This window comes from Euprymna scolopes, chromosome 4 (assembly GCF_053919585.1).
Source record: "Euprymna scolopes isolate OS-2025 chromosome 4, ASM5391958v1, whole genome shotgun sequence".
Classification (NCBI taxonomy): domain Eukaryota; kingdom Metazoa; phylum Mollusca; class Cephalopoda; order Sepiida; family Sepiolidae; genus Euprymna; species Euprymna scolopes.
The window spans coordinates 149374965-149388634 of NC_136485.1; positions in this window are offsets into that span (position 1 = coordinate 149374965).

The following is a 13670-nucleotide window of genomic DNA, read 5'->3' on the forward strand; positions in this document are numbered from 1 at the left end:
GTACGATCTGTGACTGACTTGTAGTTTCATCAAATACTTTTACTTGCAAAATCCGATCCAACATTTTGCTAATTCCTGCCCTCTGATGAGAAGGAGGGTATTTCTCCGAAACTCCGCGGATTAAGGACTATCCACTTATCTTGTGCTTCCTTTTTAAAATTGAATATGTTTTTAACTCTTTTTAAAGATGTCTTTTAACATGTTTTATTAATCATTTGTTCATATATATATATATATATATATATATATATATATATATATATATATATATATATTTATATATACATATACCGTCTACATTTGCATTTTATAGATTAGCAATCTCAGTGTTATAGATCAGAATTTTACAATTGAAGGTTCGTTTAATAGCTTAGTTTCCTTAATAGTCTAGTTGGGTACATTATATCTGCCCAATATGTAACACATTTAGTGGAGTATTTGTCATTTAGAGGGGATTTTTGGCATTGTTTACAACCATACATTATTTCGATCATAGTAATTTGTATTACTAGTTATTTATTCGTTGTTATTGTCGGACTGGCTCCCTCATCTTGGTTGTTATTGTCCCAACGTTTCGGCCGTTTTGCCCTCCGACGTGTTTCAGGTGTTTTATATCGAACTGGGGAACCGTTTGTTAGGAGTCCCGAACCCAACCCTTTATTATTATTACGGAGGTGTCGTGTTCGGACTCCAGCTAGTCTTTGGGATATAGTTGCTGATTCTCTGTTTTGAATGTTACGTTTTCATTGCTTTCGTTCAGGATTGAACTCAACTTTGATTCAACGTATAGGACCACTCGGCCATATGTCATTGGGACAAGTCTTACTTGTTTTTTGTTAATATTTTACCTATGTTGTTATTCAAGGTTTTCTCTCTCTATCAGAAGTGTCCAAATTGCATTCAGCTCTATGCTCGGTTTGCTCAGTAGGTTGTTATGTCCGAGCATGTGAGCTGTTTCTTTAAGTTTTCTCACTTTTCAATGGGTATCTCTGTTTATTATTGTTTTCATCCCATAGGGGGTGATGGTGCCCCCTCTCCATCCAGACATGGTTGGCTATACCCGATGCTTCCGTCTCCCCTTTAGTTACCGCATTTCGTTGTTCTTCAACCCTTACTTTAAGGGGGCGGCATGTTTATCCCTTGTAAACCTTTCTGCAACTGCATGGGATGGAGTATATGCAGTTTTTGGTCATGTTCTCCTCCATACGGGCCTTCACTCGTACCAGGTGTCGTCGGAGTGTTGACTAGCTCTTGAATACCGTCCTGATGTTGTAGGGGGCACATATTCTCTGAATCTTTTCAGAGATGCCTCGTATGTATGGTAGGCAGACCGTTGGAGGTTTTTGGGTTTCATTCTCCTCTCTTATACTATTAACACGTCTGGTGGATATTATTCTATCGGGGTAGTTGTTACGACGGAGGGTATTCTTCAACCTGACTATTTCTTGGTGGTATGTAATGGTGTCGCAACTTATTGTCTCTGCTCGATGTTGTAAGCAGCGTGCGATTCCATGTTTGATACTGTATGGAGTTGAATTTTAGTTATTCTCCGGTGAAGGTAGGCTTGCGATATACGATGTCTTAAACCCATGCTCTGTGCATGATATGAGTATATCAAGGAAGGCCAGTTGGTTATCTTTTTCTTTCTCCATTGTGACCTTTATCGATGGTCTTATTGAGTTTACATGGGCTACTAGAGCCTGGATGTCTTCCTGATGGGGCCAGAGTGTGAAGGTGTAATCAACGTATCTTAGCCACATGGTGGGCTTTAAGGGAGCTGAACCTAAGGCCATGTCTTTGAAGTATTCCATGTATATGTTCGCCAACACTGGTGATAATGGCGAGCCCATAGCTAGTCGATATAGGTCAGTACCCATTCTGAAGTAGGTTGTTTCTATGCCCCCCTAATAATAAAAATAAAGGGTTGGGATCGAGACTCCTAACAAACGGTTTTCCAGTTCGATACAAAACACCTGACGAAGGTCGGAGGGCAAAACGGCCGAAACGTTGTGACAATAACGACCAAGATGAGGAAGCCAGTCCGACAATTTTAATCAATGAAAACACGTCATCTCAAAAATACATACAGTTACTACTAGTTTTCTAGTTTTTCATAAATATTACAAAATATCTTTTTTTTTTTTTAAACGCCTTGTCTTGATGATAGACAAAAAGTTGCTTTCATCATATCAAATTATCTTAGATAACAGTAAAGGGAAACATTCTTCCAAATATTTCTCATGTGTAACCTTTCTAACCTTTGGTTGTCATACATCGAATAAACTCTACTTGCTGTTATTTCAGATCATTATGTAATACAGAAACATGTTTTAATGTCCCTTCCATCAATACCACAGGTTTGCGGAAACTATAGACACACACACACATACACCCCCCCATATATATATATATATATATATATATATATATATATATGTGTATACATATATATATATATATATATATATATATATATATAATTATTTGGTTATAGTTATCCAGATGTGTATTTCTGATGTCGTGTAGTATAAGTTATGTCATATTATATTTTTAGGTGTAAAGCAGTATACGTTCGGTATGAGTAAACGTATATTTAGGACAACATTTATTCTTTTTATTAATTCTTAGTTGGTTGTTTATATGGTGTTCACTTTGTAAAATAAGTCTTTCTTACAAGACGTTACTCTTAATATATTCTTGTAGTATCTTTATGCGGTTATTTCTATGAAATAGACACCGTAGGTTTACAGGGAATTGTTTTTTCAATTTCGTTAAATAATTGCTACGCATTAGAAAACGCACATAGTTGTATACAAGCAAAACAGACTACGACGTTAACATTCAGTTGGAAGCTGCTTTGCAAGATGCAGATATACACCCTATTATGCGTTATAGTGTCCACCGTATTTTGCTAATAAAATAACATTAAAATGAAATTATGCAATATCAAGTTAGGGAAATTCCATTTAAGGTACTCAATTATATTTTTTACTATATGTATTTCTATGGTGAAAAAAATCGGAAATAATTAAGATCTCAAGTTATATTATTAATCGTAAAAACAACGTGTAATTAAAAAATATATATTTAATGGAGTCATTCAATATATATTCCTTAAAAACTCTTTCAGCAATATAATGAGAAATACTAACTAAAATTGAGAGAAATGAAATCCCACGAACAAGTTAATTATATGTATTTAAGCACGTGATAACATTTTAAGGATAATAAATAGCGATTATGGTCGTGATTTTTTTTTATGATAGTGTAGCTCGCTCTCTATTCATATCTCGTAATTGAACTCAGCTTTCATTACAGGATAATTAGTGAACACTAAACTCAACATGTAATGTCAAAGCAAACAAGAACAATTGCTCGAGTCTGTTTTATAAAATATCAGACACACAGTTTAGTTCAATTGATGTCATGGCATAAGGATTCACGTAAAGCACTCAAGTTTTTTTTCGATTTAGTATTGCCGAATAGCGATATAGCATTGGTCGATTACACTATCGAAAATGTTCTTAAAATTAAAAGAACTTCTTCTTCTTCTTCTTCTTATTATTATTATTATTATTATCATCATCATCATCATCATCATCATCATCATTATAATAATAATAATAATAATAATAATAACAACAATAACAATAACAATAATAATAATAATAATAATAATAATAATAATAATAATAATAATAATAATAATAATAATAATAATGATGAAAACGACTGAAATATTAAGGAACATTTTGAATGCGGAAAATAATACAAGAACCACAATATAACGAATAAACGTTACAGGTATTGAATACCAACGAAGCTGCATATCTACAAGTTTTACAACCACATCATGCATCCCCCTCATTGTTTCATCGCCGTTTCTCCCAATCAAAAAGTGATACCAAAGAGCAAAGAAGGTTCAAGAAGGCCTGAAAGACTGCGGAGCGAGCGCTAGTCAGACCTCTGATGGACAAGCGCAAATAGAACTTGGACCTTGAGTAGGCTGAGTGCCACTCAAATTCCAGTATAAATCTATTGCTATTGCCAGCGAGAAATCAATGGTAAACGGCTGTTGCGATGATGAAAATTAATTTGCACATGCTATCGAAGGAGGTAGAGAGAGCCGGACGTCTGGGGAGACTTATTGTCACTCAGCTTCCAGAGAACCCCACAGGTTTCCAATCAGATCGTTTGTTGACTTGTGGGAAATCTCCATTTAAGCCAATAATAATAATAATAATAATAATAATAATAATAATAATAATAATAATGAAAAACATAATAAGAACAAGTAAACATGCATGGTCTAAGTGAGTGCTGAATGAACGAGGCACCCCTCCTAATTAAACACAAAGAGACCCCAAGGGACGTCAACTTCAGGTGAACATGAACAAACGGCGCAGTTTTAGTCCTTACCACATGTAAAGGTGAATAATGCACGATGAAAAAAAAAATGACTAACTCCATCAATAGCTACCCCCCATTCAGCCTCAAAAGTCTACAAGGCCTTACCATATTTAAATTTGAGTTTAGCACCAGGCAAAACTGCTACATAGACACACACAAAAAAATGTGGAACAAATTATGGTAGGAGTATCCCGAAAATGGAGTGTTATATTAGCTCTTAAAACCCCTTAGGCACATCCAAGAGCTATCGCGAAGTACAGGAAAACCAAATTGCATAGAAGTCAGTTAGTTACAACTTTTCCGAAAGTTTTAGAAAACTCCAACGCATCAATATTTTTTAATTAGCACAAATATGTCAATTTTAGCCATTTTGTCCCGAAAGACTCCCGCTGGTGGAAGAAGAGAGTTTTTCATGAAAATGCGTTCTACAACATTTTTACACATAACATGTTTACTGTTTGTGCAATTTTTTTTTTAAATTCCAAGGAGTAGTGGTTTGAGAACAGTGCAGAATGAGGAATGGATGGACGACCAAGAGTGAATTCACATGTTCCTCATCCTTTTTGTTTGGGGGGGCACCAATAATAATACTAAAATTACTAAAAAAAAATAATAATAATAATGATTAGAAGAAAATTTTAATGAATTTTCGTACATTTATATTTACAGTAACACTCTGAAATAAGCTGCTAAATACACAATAGAAAAAAGAAAGAATATGGAAAAAAGTAATTAAATTGGTATTGAAGAAGTTCGCTTTCTTTGTCGGAATATTAATTATCTTCGTGCAGAGATAACCAACGCGAGTTAATGAATTTGTATTATCATCGGAAAACTAACAAGTGAGATCGTGTCGCAACAGAACAATAGCGCTTAGTCAACCTTGAGTGTCAAGTCACGCTCGTAGCACAAATGGATTTAAATAGGGAAAGCACGTCTTAAATCAAGTTTGGAAACATAACTTCATCACATTACCTTATCTTTTACCAATTAGCTGGCAGATAAATACAACCCTAATTTTTTCTCAATTAAATTATATATGATACTAGGCAAGAGGTTTGTCCGCATACCACTGTTGCTTGTTCGCATTGAACATCCGTTATATCACATTCTATTTTTTGTAGAACTTATTATGAATTAGAAGTACACAAGACGCACTGCAATAACATCTTTTTTGTATCTACGTAATACTGTCGTAAGTCAAATGAATACGCACATATGATTAAAGCTATTGTGAGTATGTAGACTCGTGAGTAAAATCCTATAACGCATGGCCGGATATTTCTCGGTCCGGCAAAAATTAAGCAACATTTTTTTTGCATATTAAAGCTGTTTATCAAGATAGACTTTTTATAATGTAAGACTCTGAGTGTCACTTTTCTTTACCAATCCAGTCTTACATCATATACGGGGTTTTACAGTAGTAACTCTACATAAATATATGAAATTTTCTAACTATTTATTCGTTTTGTTGGAAATGTAATGGGTGCACATGGGCAATTATAATCATATGCGTTTATATTATAAATGCGAAATCTAATCTAAGGAGATCACTCCTCACTTGGATTCATATATTTATCACGAAATTTTCATCATAGCATAATTATTCTACTTAGTCTCTTATTTAGATGATTAAACATGGTGAATTCTGATACATCTAGATAATCTATATTATTTATTTTTCCATAGCATATATCATGATACTAGTCAATATCTAAGATCTGTTGAAAGCCTACGAAACTAATTCTATTTGATACAATTAACTGTTATTTCATAAGGATACCATTTTTATTCAGTGGTTCATGTAAACAAATACATGATTTATAAAGACTAGAACAAAAAACCCAAGACGGATGATAAACATAATCAATAAATTTAGGTAGCAATACAAAGTAGTTATAAATGTACCCTCGCTACACATACGTTGAAACCATCATTAAATGACGCCTTATTTTTTAACACAAGCTCTGAAGTCAATCATTATAACCTACAGAAATAAAATTCCATACAGTAAGTGTGTTTTCTTAGCGATTACAAAATAAAATAATACGTAATATCAATTTAATTGGGATACTATAATACACTTGAAGAAAACACGGTTTAATTAAGAATACTATATGCGGAAAAAGAATTAAGAACAAATAAAATCGTCATGCTATCTGTCATTGATAATAAGAGTTTTCCTTTACGAACATACCAACGCGGTATTCAGAAATAGTTACATTCTTGATTGCATTGGAGAAAAACATTATAGCACCAAGAAACAGGTGTTCAACCATATTTATTTTGAAGTAATTTCCCCTACTCTTTATCTGTGCGTATATCAAAACGTAGATTCCATGAACAAAGCTTCTTTCTTCGAACTGCACGCCAGTAAAACTCTCTTTCGTTTGCTTTTTGTTGCTAAGTAGGTGTGTAGTGTATTCACGTGGAGGCAGTACACATGCGATTAGTTCAACGAAGCACATTCCATAAACATACATTGAAAATCAGCACAGCGACGCCATTTTACGGCGAAAAAATAGGGGGTACATCTTAGTTGACAAAGCGGGACCTACTCGATTGGAGAATGTTTTTTAGGCCCTACCCAATAGAGAACGACTAGCAGTTGATGCACCAGCACGGACGAGGTAATAATTCTCCATACAGTTTCAAATTGGAGCTTTATAATAAAAAATTATACATCCATGTGTGAATAATCATGTAGCTCGATAGCGCGAGCCCACCTTCTAAACAATATCCTTAATATATTTGTTCCAGCTCATATTTCTGCGAATTTTTTTGCTGAAGAGTTAAAAGGGAGAATTCCACGTAATGTATTATATGGAATCGACATTGTTTATGCAGACGATACTACCAACTAGGCAACACTTCAAAGCTTTTAAACGGCAAAGTTTTCTCTAATTATCTTTCCTCTGATCTTTGGTACGTAATGCAATATGTAAGGGGTGCCTAGTTATGTTTAATGCAGCTAAAACTAAGCTTTTATCTTTGTATCATCAACGCTCTGATCCACGTCAGACATCAGTTTACATTTATAGCTTTCTTCCTGGGGTCCGCCATGTTTTTACAAACGTTTAACTATGATATTTACTCTAGGTTTTTGAGGGATGACGTACTTCAAATCCGTTGCCTTCTCTGCTTGGAAAATGGTGGGGTTCTTCTTTAAGTTTCAGTACGTATTCCTTTGCGGATAAATGTCTCTACATCTATAAGCCCCGTACCTCCAAGGATAGAAAATTCTTTTCCGCATGTGGGCTAGAGATAATGGAAGAACTTATCCTGCCTTGAAAGAGTTTAAAAGAGACGTCTAAGCCTAGTAGATTATGCCCTGTTTTCTTTTCTCTGTGCCCTCTTTTTTACAGAAAAATATGTTGTGAGCCTGCATCTTCTATATTGTTATTTTAATGAAAAATGCTCGTGAGAATTCCACTCTATTGTTCCCCTGGCCTGATTTCACGAAAAGCAATTGGATCGCTAAAAGCACTATCCATAATTTTTACCGCTTTTTATATGTGGCTAAACCGTAACGTAGATTCCATGAACGAAGCTTCTATCTCAGAACTGCATTCATGTTGCACATTGTTTCGTTTCCATGCTTTCCAGTCAACCGTCAACATGTTTTAATGCGCCATTTCCCTGAAGTTATATTATTTAGCAAGTTTTCACTACTAAAATTACTAAGATATTTTCCCAGTAGACCACGTACTCATAAACCTTTTTTCCTTGAGTGGAATGCGTTCCTTGTAAAATCCTTTGTGTAAAAAAAGATACCGGCTGCTGGGAAAACTTCTTGTAATTGCTCGAGGGAGGCAGCTTATTCTTACTAGCATTAAACCCCACAATCTATTTGTGGCCATATTCCACTACGGTGTAGAGTGCATTCTCTATAAGTGGTATCATTGTCTTAGAGCGTTGTATAATCAGCTAATATATTAATCTCTGACACAATATAATCGGGATCTCCTTACGAAATATCGGGAGTAACAGAATTTAATGCACCACTTTCTTAAGTACTACCTCTCACATGTTATGGCGTTTGGATGTACGTATATCAATAACAACCTGGATGATCTTATTGTCTGAGAAAGATATAATTATATTTCTTGTTCGTCCCGTAATACCGTACGATTAAATTTTCTTTAGCATCCATTGACGCTAATCATTGTAAAATGCATTGGATGTATCAGGGATGCAGCCCTGGCTTCATCAGTCTTAGCAAAAACATTTTATATGCGTTCAGCGATTACTGATATTGCTTAAATGCATACTACAGTGTGACCCACAAAAACGGGTCCCAAATCTTATTAGGCCGCGTTTCTTAGTGTTTTGTCCGAATTAAATGAAACTTTGGCCATAACTAGTTTATTATATTGAAAACATTACATCAAAACACTAGGGACTATGCCTTTTTTCACCGTTCTACAGCATATGTTCTAGATGGCCTCCATTTAGCTAGGTGCATTTCTTGAGACGCAGCACGAAGTTGTCCATGACGTTCTTACAGACCGAATTGGTAATGGCTTTCATCTCCTCCCTGATGGCTTCCTTGAGTTTCCTGATGGTTCTGGGTTTCCGTGTGTAGATTCCGTTCTTTAGATAGCCCCAAAGAAAATAATCTGGGGGGAGGGGCTTAGGTCCTGGCTATGGGGTGCACACTCAAAAGCAGTCTTGAGACTGATCACTCGGCCTCCGAATTTCTCTTTCAGCCAATCTTGGTGCAGGTTTCAGGTGTGAAAACTTGCTCCGTCCTGCAGAAACCAGTGTATGTCATGAGCAACGGGTAGATAGTAAGGTTTTGAGGACCTCAACATACGGCTCCTTGGTGACTGTCACTGCTGCGCCAGATTCTTCGATGAATATTAGCACAGATGCCAGAACACACCGTGCACTTAGGAGAGTTCATGGGCTTGGTAACTACTTCATTGGGTACAGAGGGCCCCCCCTGTTAACCTTTCCATCAAGAGGGAAGTGTGCTCCCTCTGAGGTCCAAAGGAGGTTAAGGAAACTTGGTGTCTCCTCGAGCATCTCTACTGGCATATCCCTCTTCTGCTTCTTGTCTGAGGTTGTAATTGTCTGCAGCATCTTATTCTGTATGGGTAAGCCCTGATATCGTTCGCAAGCACTCTCCTGCAAGTCTCATGGGGCATACCGAGGGACTGACATCGCTTACGCACAGAGTTTTTGGACTCTGCTGGAGAGACTCTGTCACTATTTCGACCAGATCGGCTGCTCGCTTCCTGTGACGCCCCGAGTGGCTTGGACGGGTCTCTCTGGCATGGTCGAGGTTTTCAACGGTCCCATACATCTCGAAGTTGTCCACCCAGTTCTGAATCCTGCTTTTGGACGGACGCTTTTCACATTCGACCTGTCGCATGTATCTGTCTTGGGTTTTCTTAAATGAGCCTGTCTTGTAGTAAAATTTAACACAGTGGATTCTTTGTCCCAGCTCCGACTGGAGTCTTGGTATACTCACGGTCTGTGATTCCTCTATGTCCTGTAAAATAAAGGCGATTAGTGAATAAATAATGGAGATATCACATAAAGTTTACACGGGACCCGTTTTTTCGGGTCACCCTGTATTTTTCAGAGAGAAGAATAGTTTTTGCGAGCTTGTAGAGTTTGCTTTATTGTATAATGTCTCAAAAATTTAAACAAATATCGGCATCAGATTGATATGACGATAATTGAGAGGTTAAATACTTTTATCAGAATTATTGTACACTCGTACCACAAAGTCAGTTTTCAAACTATTAGGGAAGCAAGATTTCGCTAGGCATTTATTATACAGTTTGGAAAGTACATTGGCAAGCTTATTGAGGATTTCTAAATTAGTCTAAAATGGATAGAATCAGACTCTCATATCTTGTAGGTGCCGAAGTTTTTATGATGTGACTAACATTGGGACTGGGGAATTTCAGATCAACAATTGGGGCTTATATAGGGATATGTAGGAAGAAATTATTTGTTGGTTCTAAGGTGGAGTTATAGGGGAACCACATAGAAAAGTTTTACCTTCTGATTGTTAGATATTGAATGACTACCGATTGCATTTTTTCACTACACTTTATAAAATTTGTCAGACATCAAGTGTTTAAATTTTCTGAAAGCTATCGGTTTTCTGTTTATTTCAGCACGACTTTATTTAGCTTTTGCTTTTTCACGCTTATTTATTTATAGCCATCACCATTTATCAAGGTTATTGGGTTATTCGAGGATTAGGGTTAAAGAGTGTACAGTACTCAATTGGACGATATAGTTATTGTCAGTAATAGAAATTCAGTATTTTTTTAACTTAAGGGGAACGGCTTACCAAGAACTTGTGTACATTGGACTTGAAGACAGTCATAATCTAGTCAGCTTGAAACCAGGAAAAATGGAGGCATTTCTACATACGTGCAGTTCTAAGAAAGAAGCTTTGATCATGGAATCTACGTTTAGGTTTATGCACGGATAAAGAGTGGGGGAATTATTGATAGTGTTCTCAGATAGACGAGTGTCTCTTGTGAAAGTTTTTAAAGGTTATATAAATTGAAGCTCAGTCGAGCTTTTGCCATGAAAATAACGATAAAGCAGCGACAAACTCGCTACATATATTCTGTGAGATAGAGGTCGCAGATGTGGCAACTACTCCCTCCTTGGCGAACATGGCTCTTACATAGCAGTGAGATATCTACTGGATCGATAGAAGGAGCCAACCATTTTTGCAGCGGCTTTGGCAACAGATTTGCTCTGCGTGTTCTATTTCAGATCAGGAGTAAAGGTCAATCCCAGAAGCTAGTCAAAACATGAGACCTCTCCAAGATGAGAGCAATTCATTTCAATTGATGCCAGATTGGGATCAGACGTTGTTGATGCAAAGATAGTAGCTTGGTTTTAGATGCATTAAAACTAACCCGTCACTCCATTATCCATTGTACCACGTGCTCAAGATCATAGGAGAAAGATTCTCGGAGAACTTGGTCGTTTACAGTGTTAGATGTGCTACCATAGACGGTAGTGTGATCAACATAAATGTCTACGAATAATGTAAGGATGTGATTTGGAATATCATTTATGTAATTCAGGAAGAGAGCTGGGCCAAAGATGGACCCTGAGGGACTCCATCATTAATGCCGTGAACTTCTGATTTCTGCCCATCAACTACTACTCTGATGAACCTCTCAGCGAAGGATAATTTGATAATTGAGAATATATTTTCAGCTATAGCATAGTTGGATATTTTGTGAAGTAAATCCTTATGGCATACCCTATCAACGTATTTTCATATGTCAAGAGCAATTGCCCTAGAAAGGTTGCACCCGCTGAGAGATTCGCTTATGCTATGGCGATTATTTATAGCACCTATAAGTGTGTGCTTATTTGTACATGATTTATGACATACGGGCAGGCGAAATTCATTCTGTCTCTTCGATGTCAGCTGCACAATTTGTAGTGAACAAACTGGGTGAGCGGGTCTTAATAGACTACTTCTGTGTTGTGACATCTTCATTAACAATCTCTTTTCACCTTCGGGAATCTCGTTGACAGACCATTTATCAGAAGGATAAAAAATTCGGTTTATATAGCATCTTCAGTGTATTCTCTGATGCCTTGGTTGTGATCCCTTTTTGATTAAGTTTTCGATTTGAGCAATGAATCCTCCCCATTGGGATTCAGATTCAAGTATGATGTCTGCTGATATCACTAACTCATTTGCATTGCTAAGTGGGCTGTGGGATTTAGTTAAAAATCCTTTCATACAGAGGAAAGGAATGGTATAGAATAAAGTGTGCTGGTGCTCACGATCTAGTGGGCTAGTCGGCAACATGACCGTCTATGTGAGGAATAGATCTAGACATAAGTTATCAGTACAGGGTCTAGCCGCTCCTGTGCAATTAAAAAAAAAATTTGAGGGCATTAAAGCTTGTAAACACATGAATATGGGCGTTACAATCTAAGAGGCATGATTGATTATCATAAACTCCTGGCCTGAAGGAAAATGGTAGAAATAATAACGCCGGCTAGTCGAAAACACATAAATACCTGATTAAATTTTCTTTAGCATCCATTGACGCTAATCATTGTAAAATGCATTGGATGTATCAGGGATGCAGCCCTGGCTTCATCAGTCTTAGCAAAAACATTTTATATGCGTTCAGCGATTACTGATATTGCTTAAATGCATACTACAGTGTGACCCCAAAAACGGGTCCCAAATCTTATTAGGCCGCGTTTCTTAGTGTTTTGTCCGAATTAAATGAAACTTTGGCCATAACTAGTTTATTATATTCAAAACATTACATCAAAACACTAGGGACTATGCCTTTTTTCACCGTTCTACAGCATATGTTCTAGATGGCCTCCATTTTGCTAGGTGCGTTTCTTGAGACGCAGCACGAAGTTGTCCATGACGTTCTTACAGACCGAATTGGTAATGGCTTTCATCTCCTCCCTGATGGCTTTCCTGATGGTTCTGGGTTTCCGTGTGTAGATTCTTTAGATAGCCCCAAAGAAAATAATCTGGGGGGAGGGGCTTAGGTCCTGGCTATGGTGTGCACACTCAAAAGCAGTCTTGAGACTGATCACTCGGCCTCCGAATTTCTCTTTCAGCCAAACTTGGTGCAGGTTTCAGGTGTGAAAACTTGCTCCGTCCTGCAGAAACCAGTGTATCTCATGAGCAACGGGTAGATAGTAAGGTTTTGAGGACCTCAAAATACGGCTCCTTGGTGACTGTCACTGCTGCGCCAGATTCTTCGATGAATATTAGCACAGATGGCAGAACACACCGTGCACTTAGGAGAGTTCAGGGGCTTGGTAACTTCTTCATTGGGTACAGAGGGCACCCTGTTAACCTTTCCATCAAGAGGGAAGTGTGCTCCCTCTGAGGTCCAAAGGAGGTTAAGGAAACTTGGTGTCTCCTTGAGCATCTCTACTGCCATATCCCTCTTCTGCTTCTTGTCTGAGGTTGTAATTGTCTGCAGCATCTTATTCTGTATGGGTAAGCCCTGATATCGTTCGCTAGCACTCTCCTGCAAGTCTCATGGGACATACCGAGGGACTGACATCGCTTACGCACAGAGTTTTTGGACTCTGCTGGAGAGACTCTCTCACTATTTCGACCAGATCGGCTGCTCGCTTCCTGTGACGCCCCGAGTGGCTTGGACGGGTCTCTCTGACAGGGTCGAGGTTTTCCACGGTCCCATACATCTCGAAGTTGTCCACCCAGTTCTGAATCCTGCTTTTGGACGGACGCTTTTCACATTCGACCTGTCGCATGA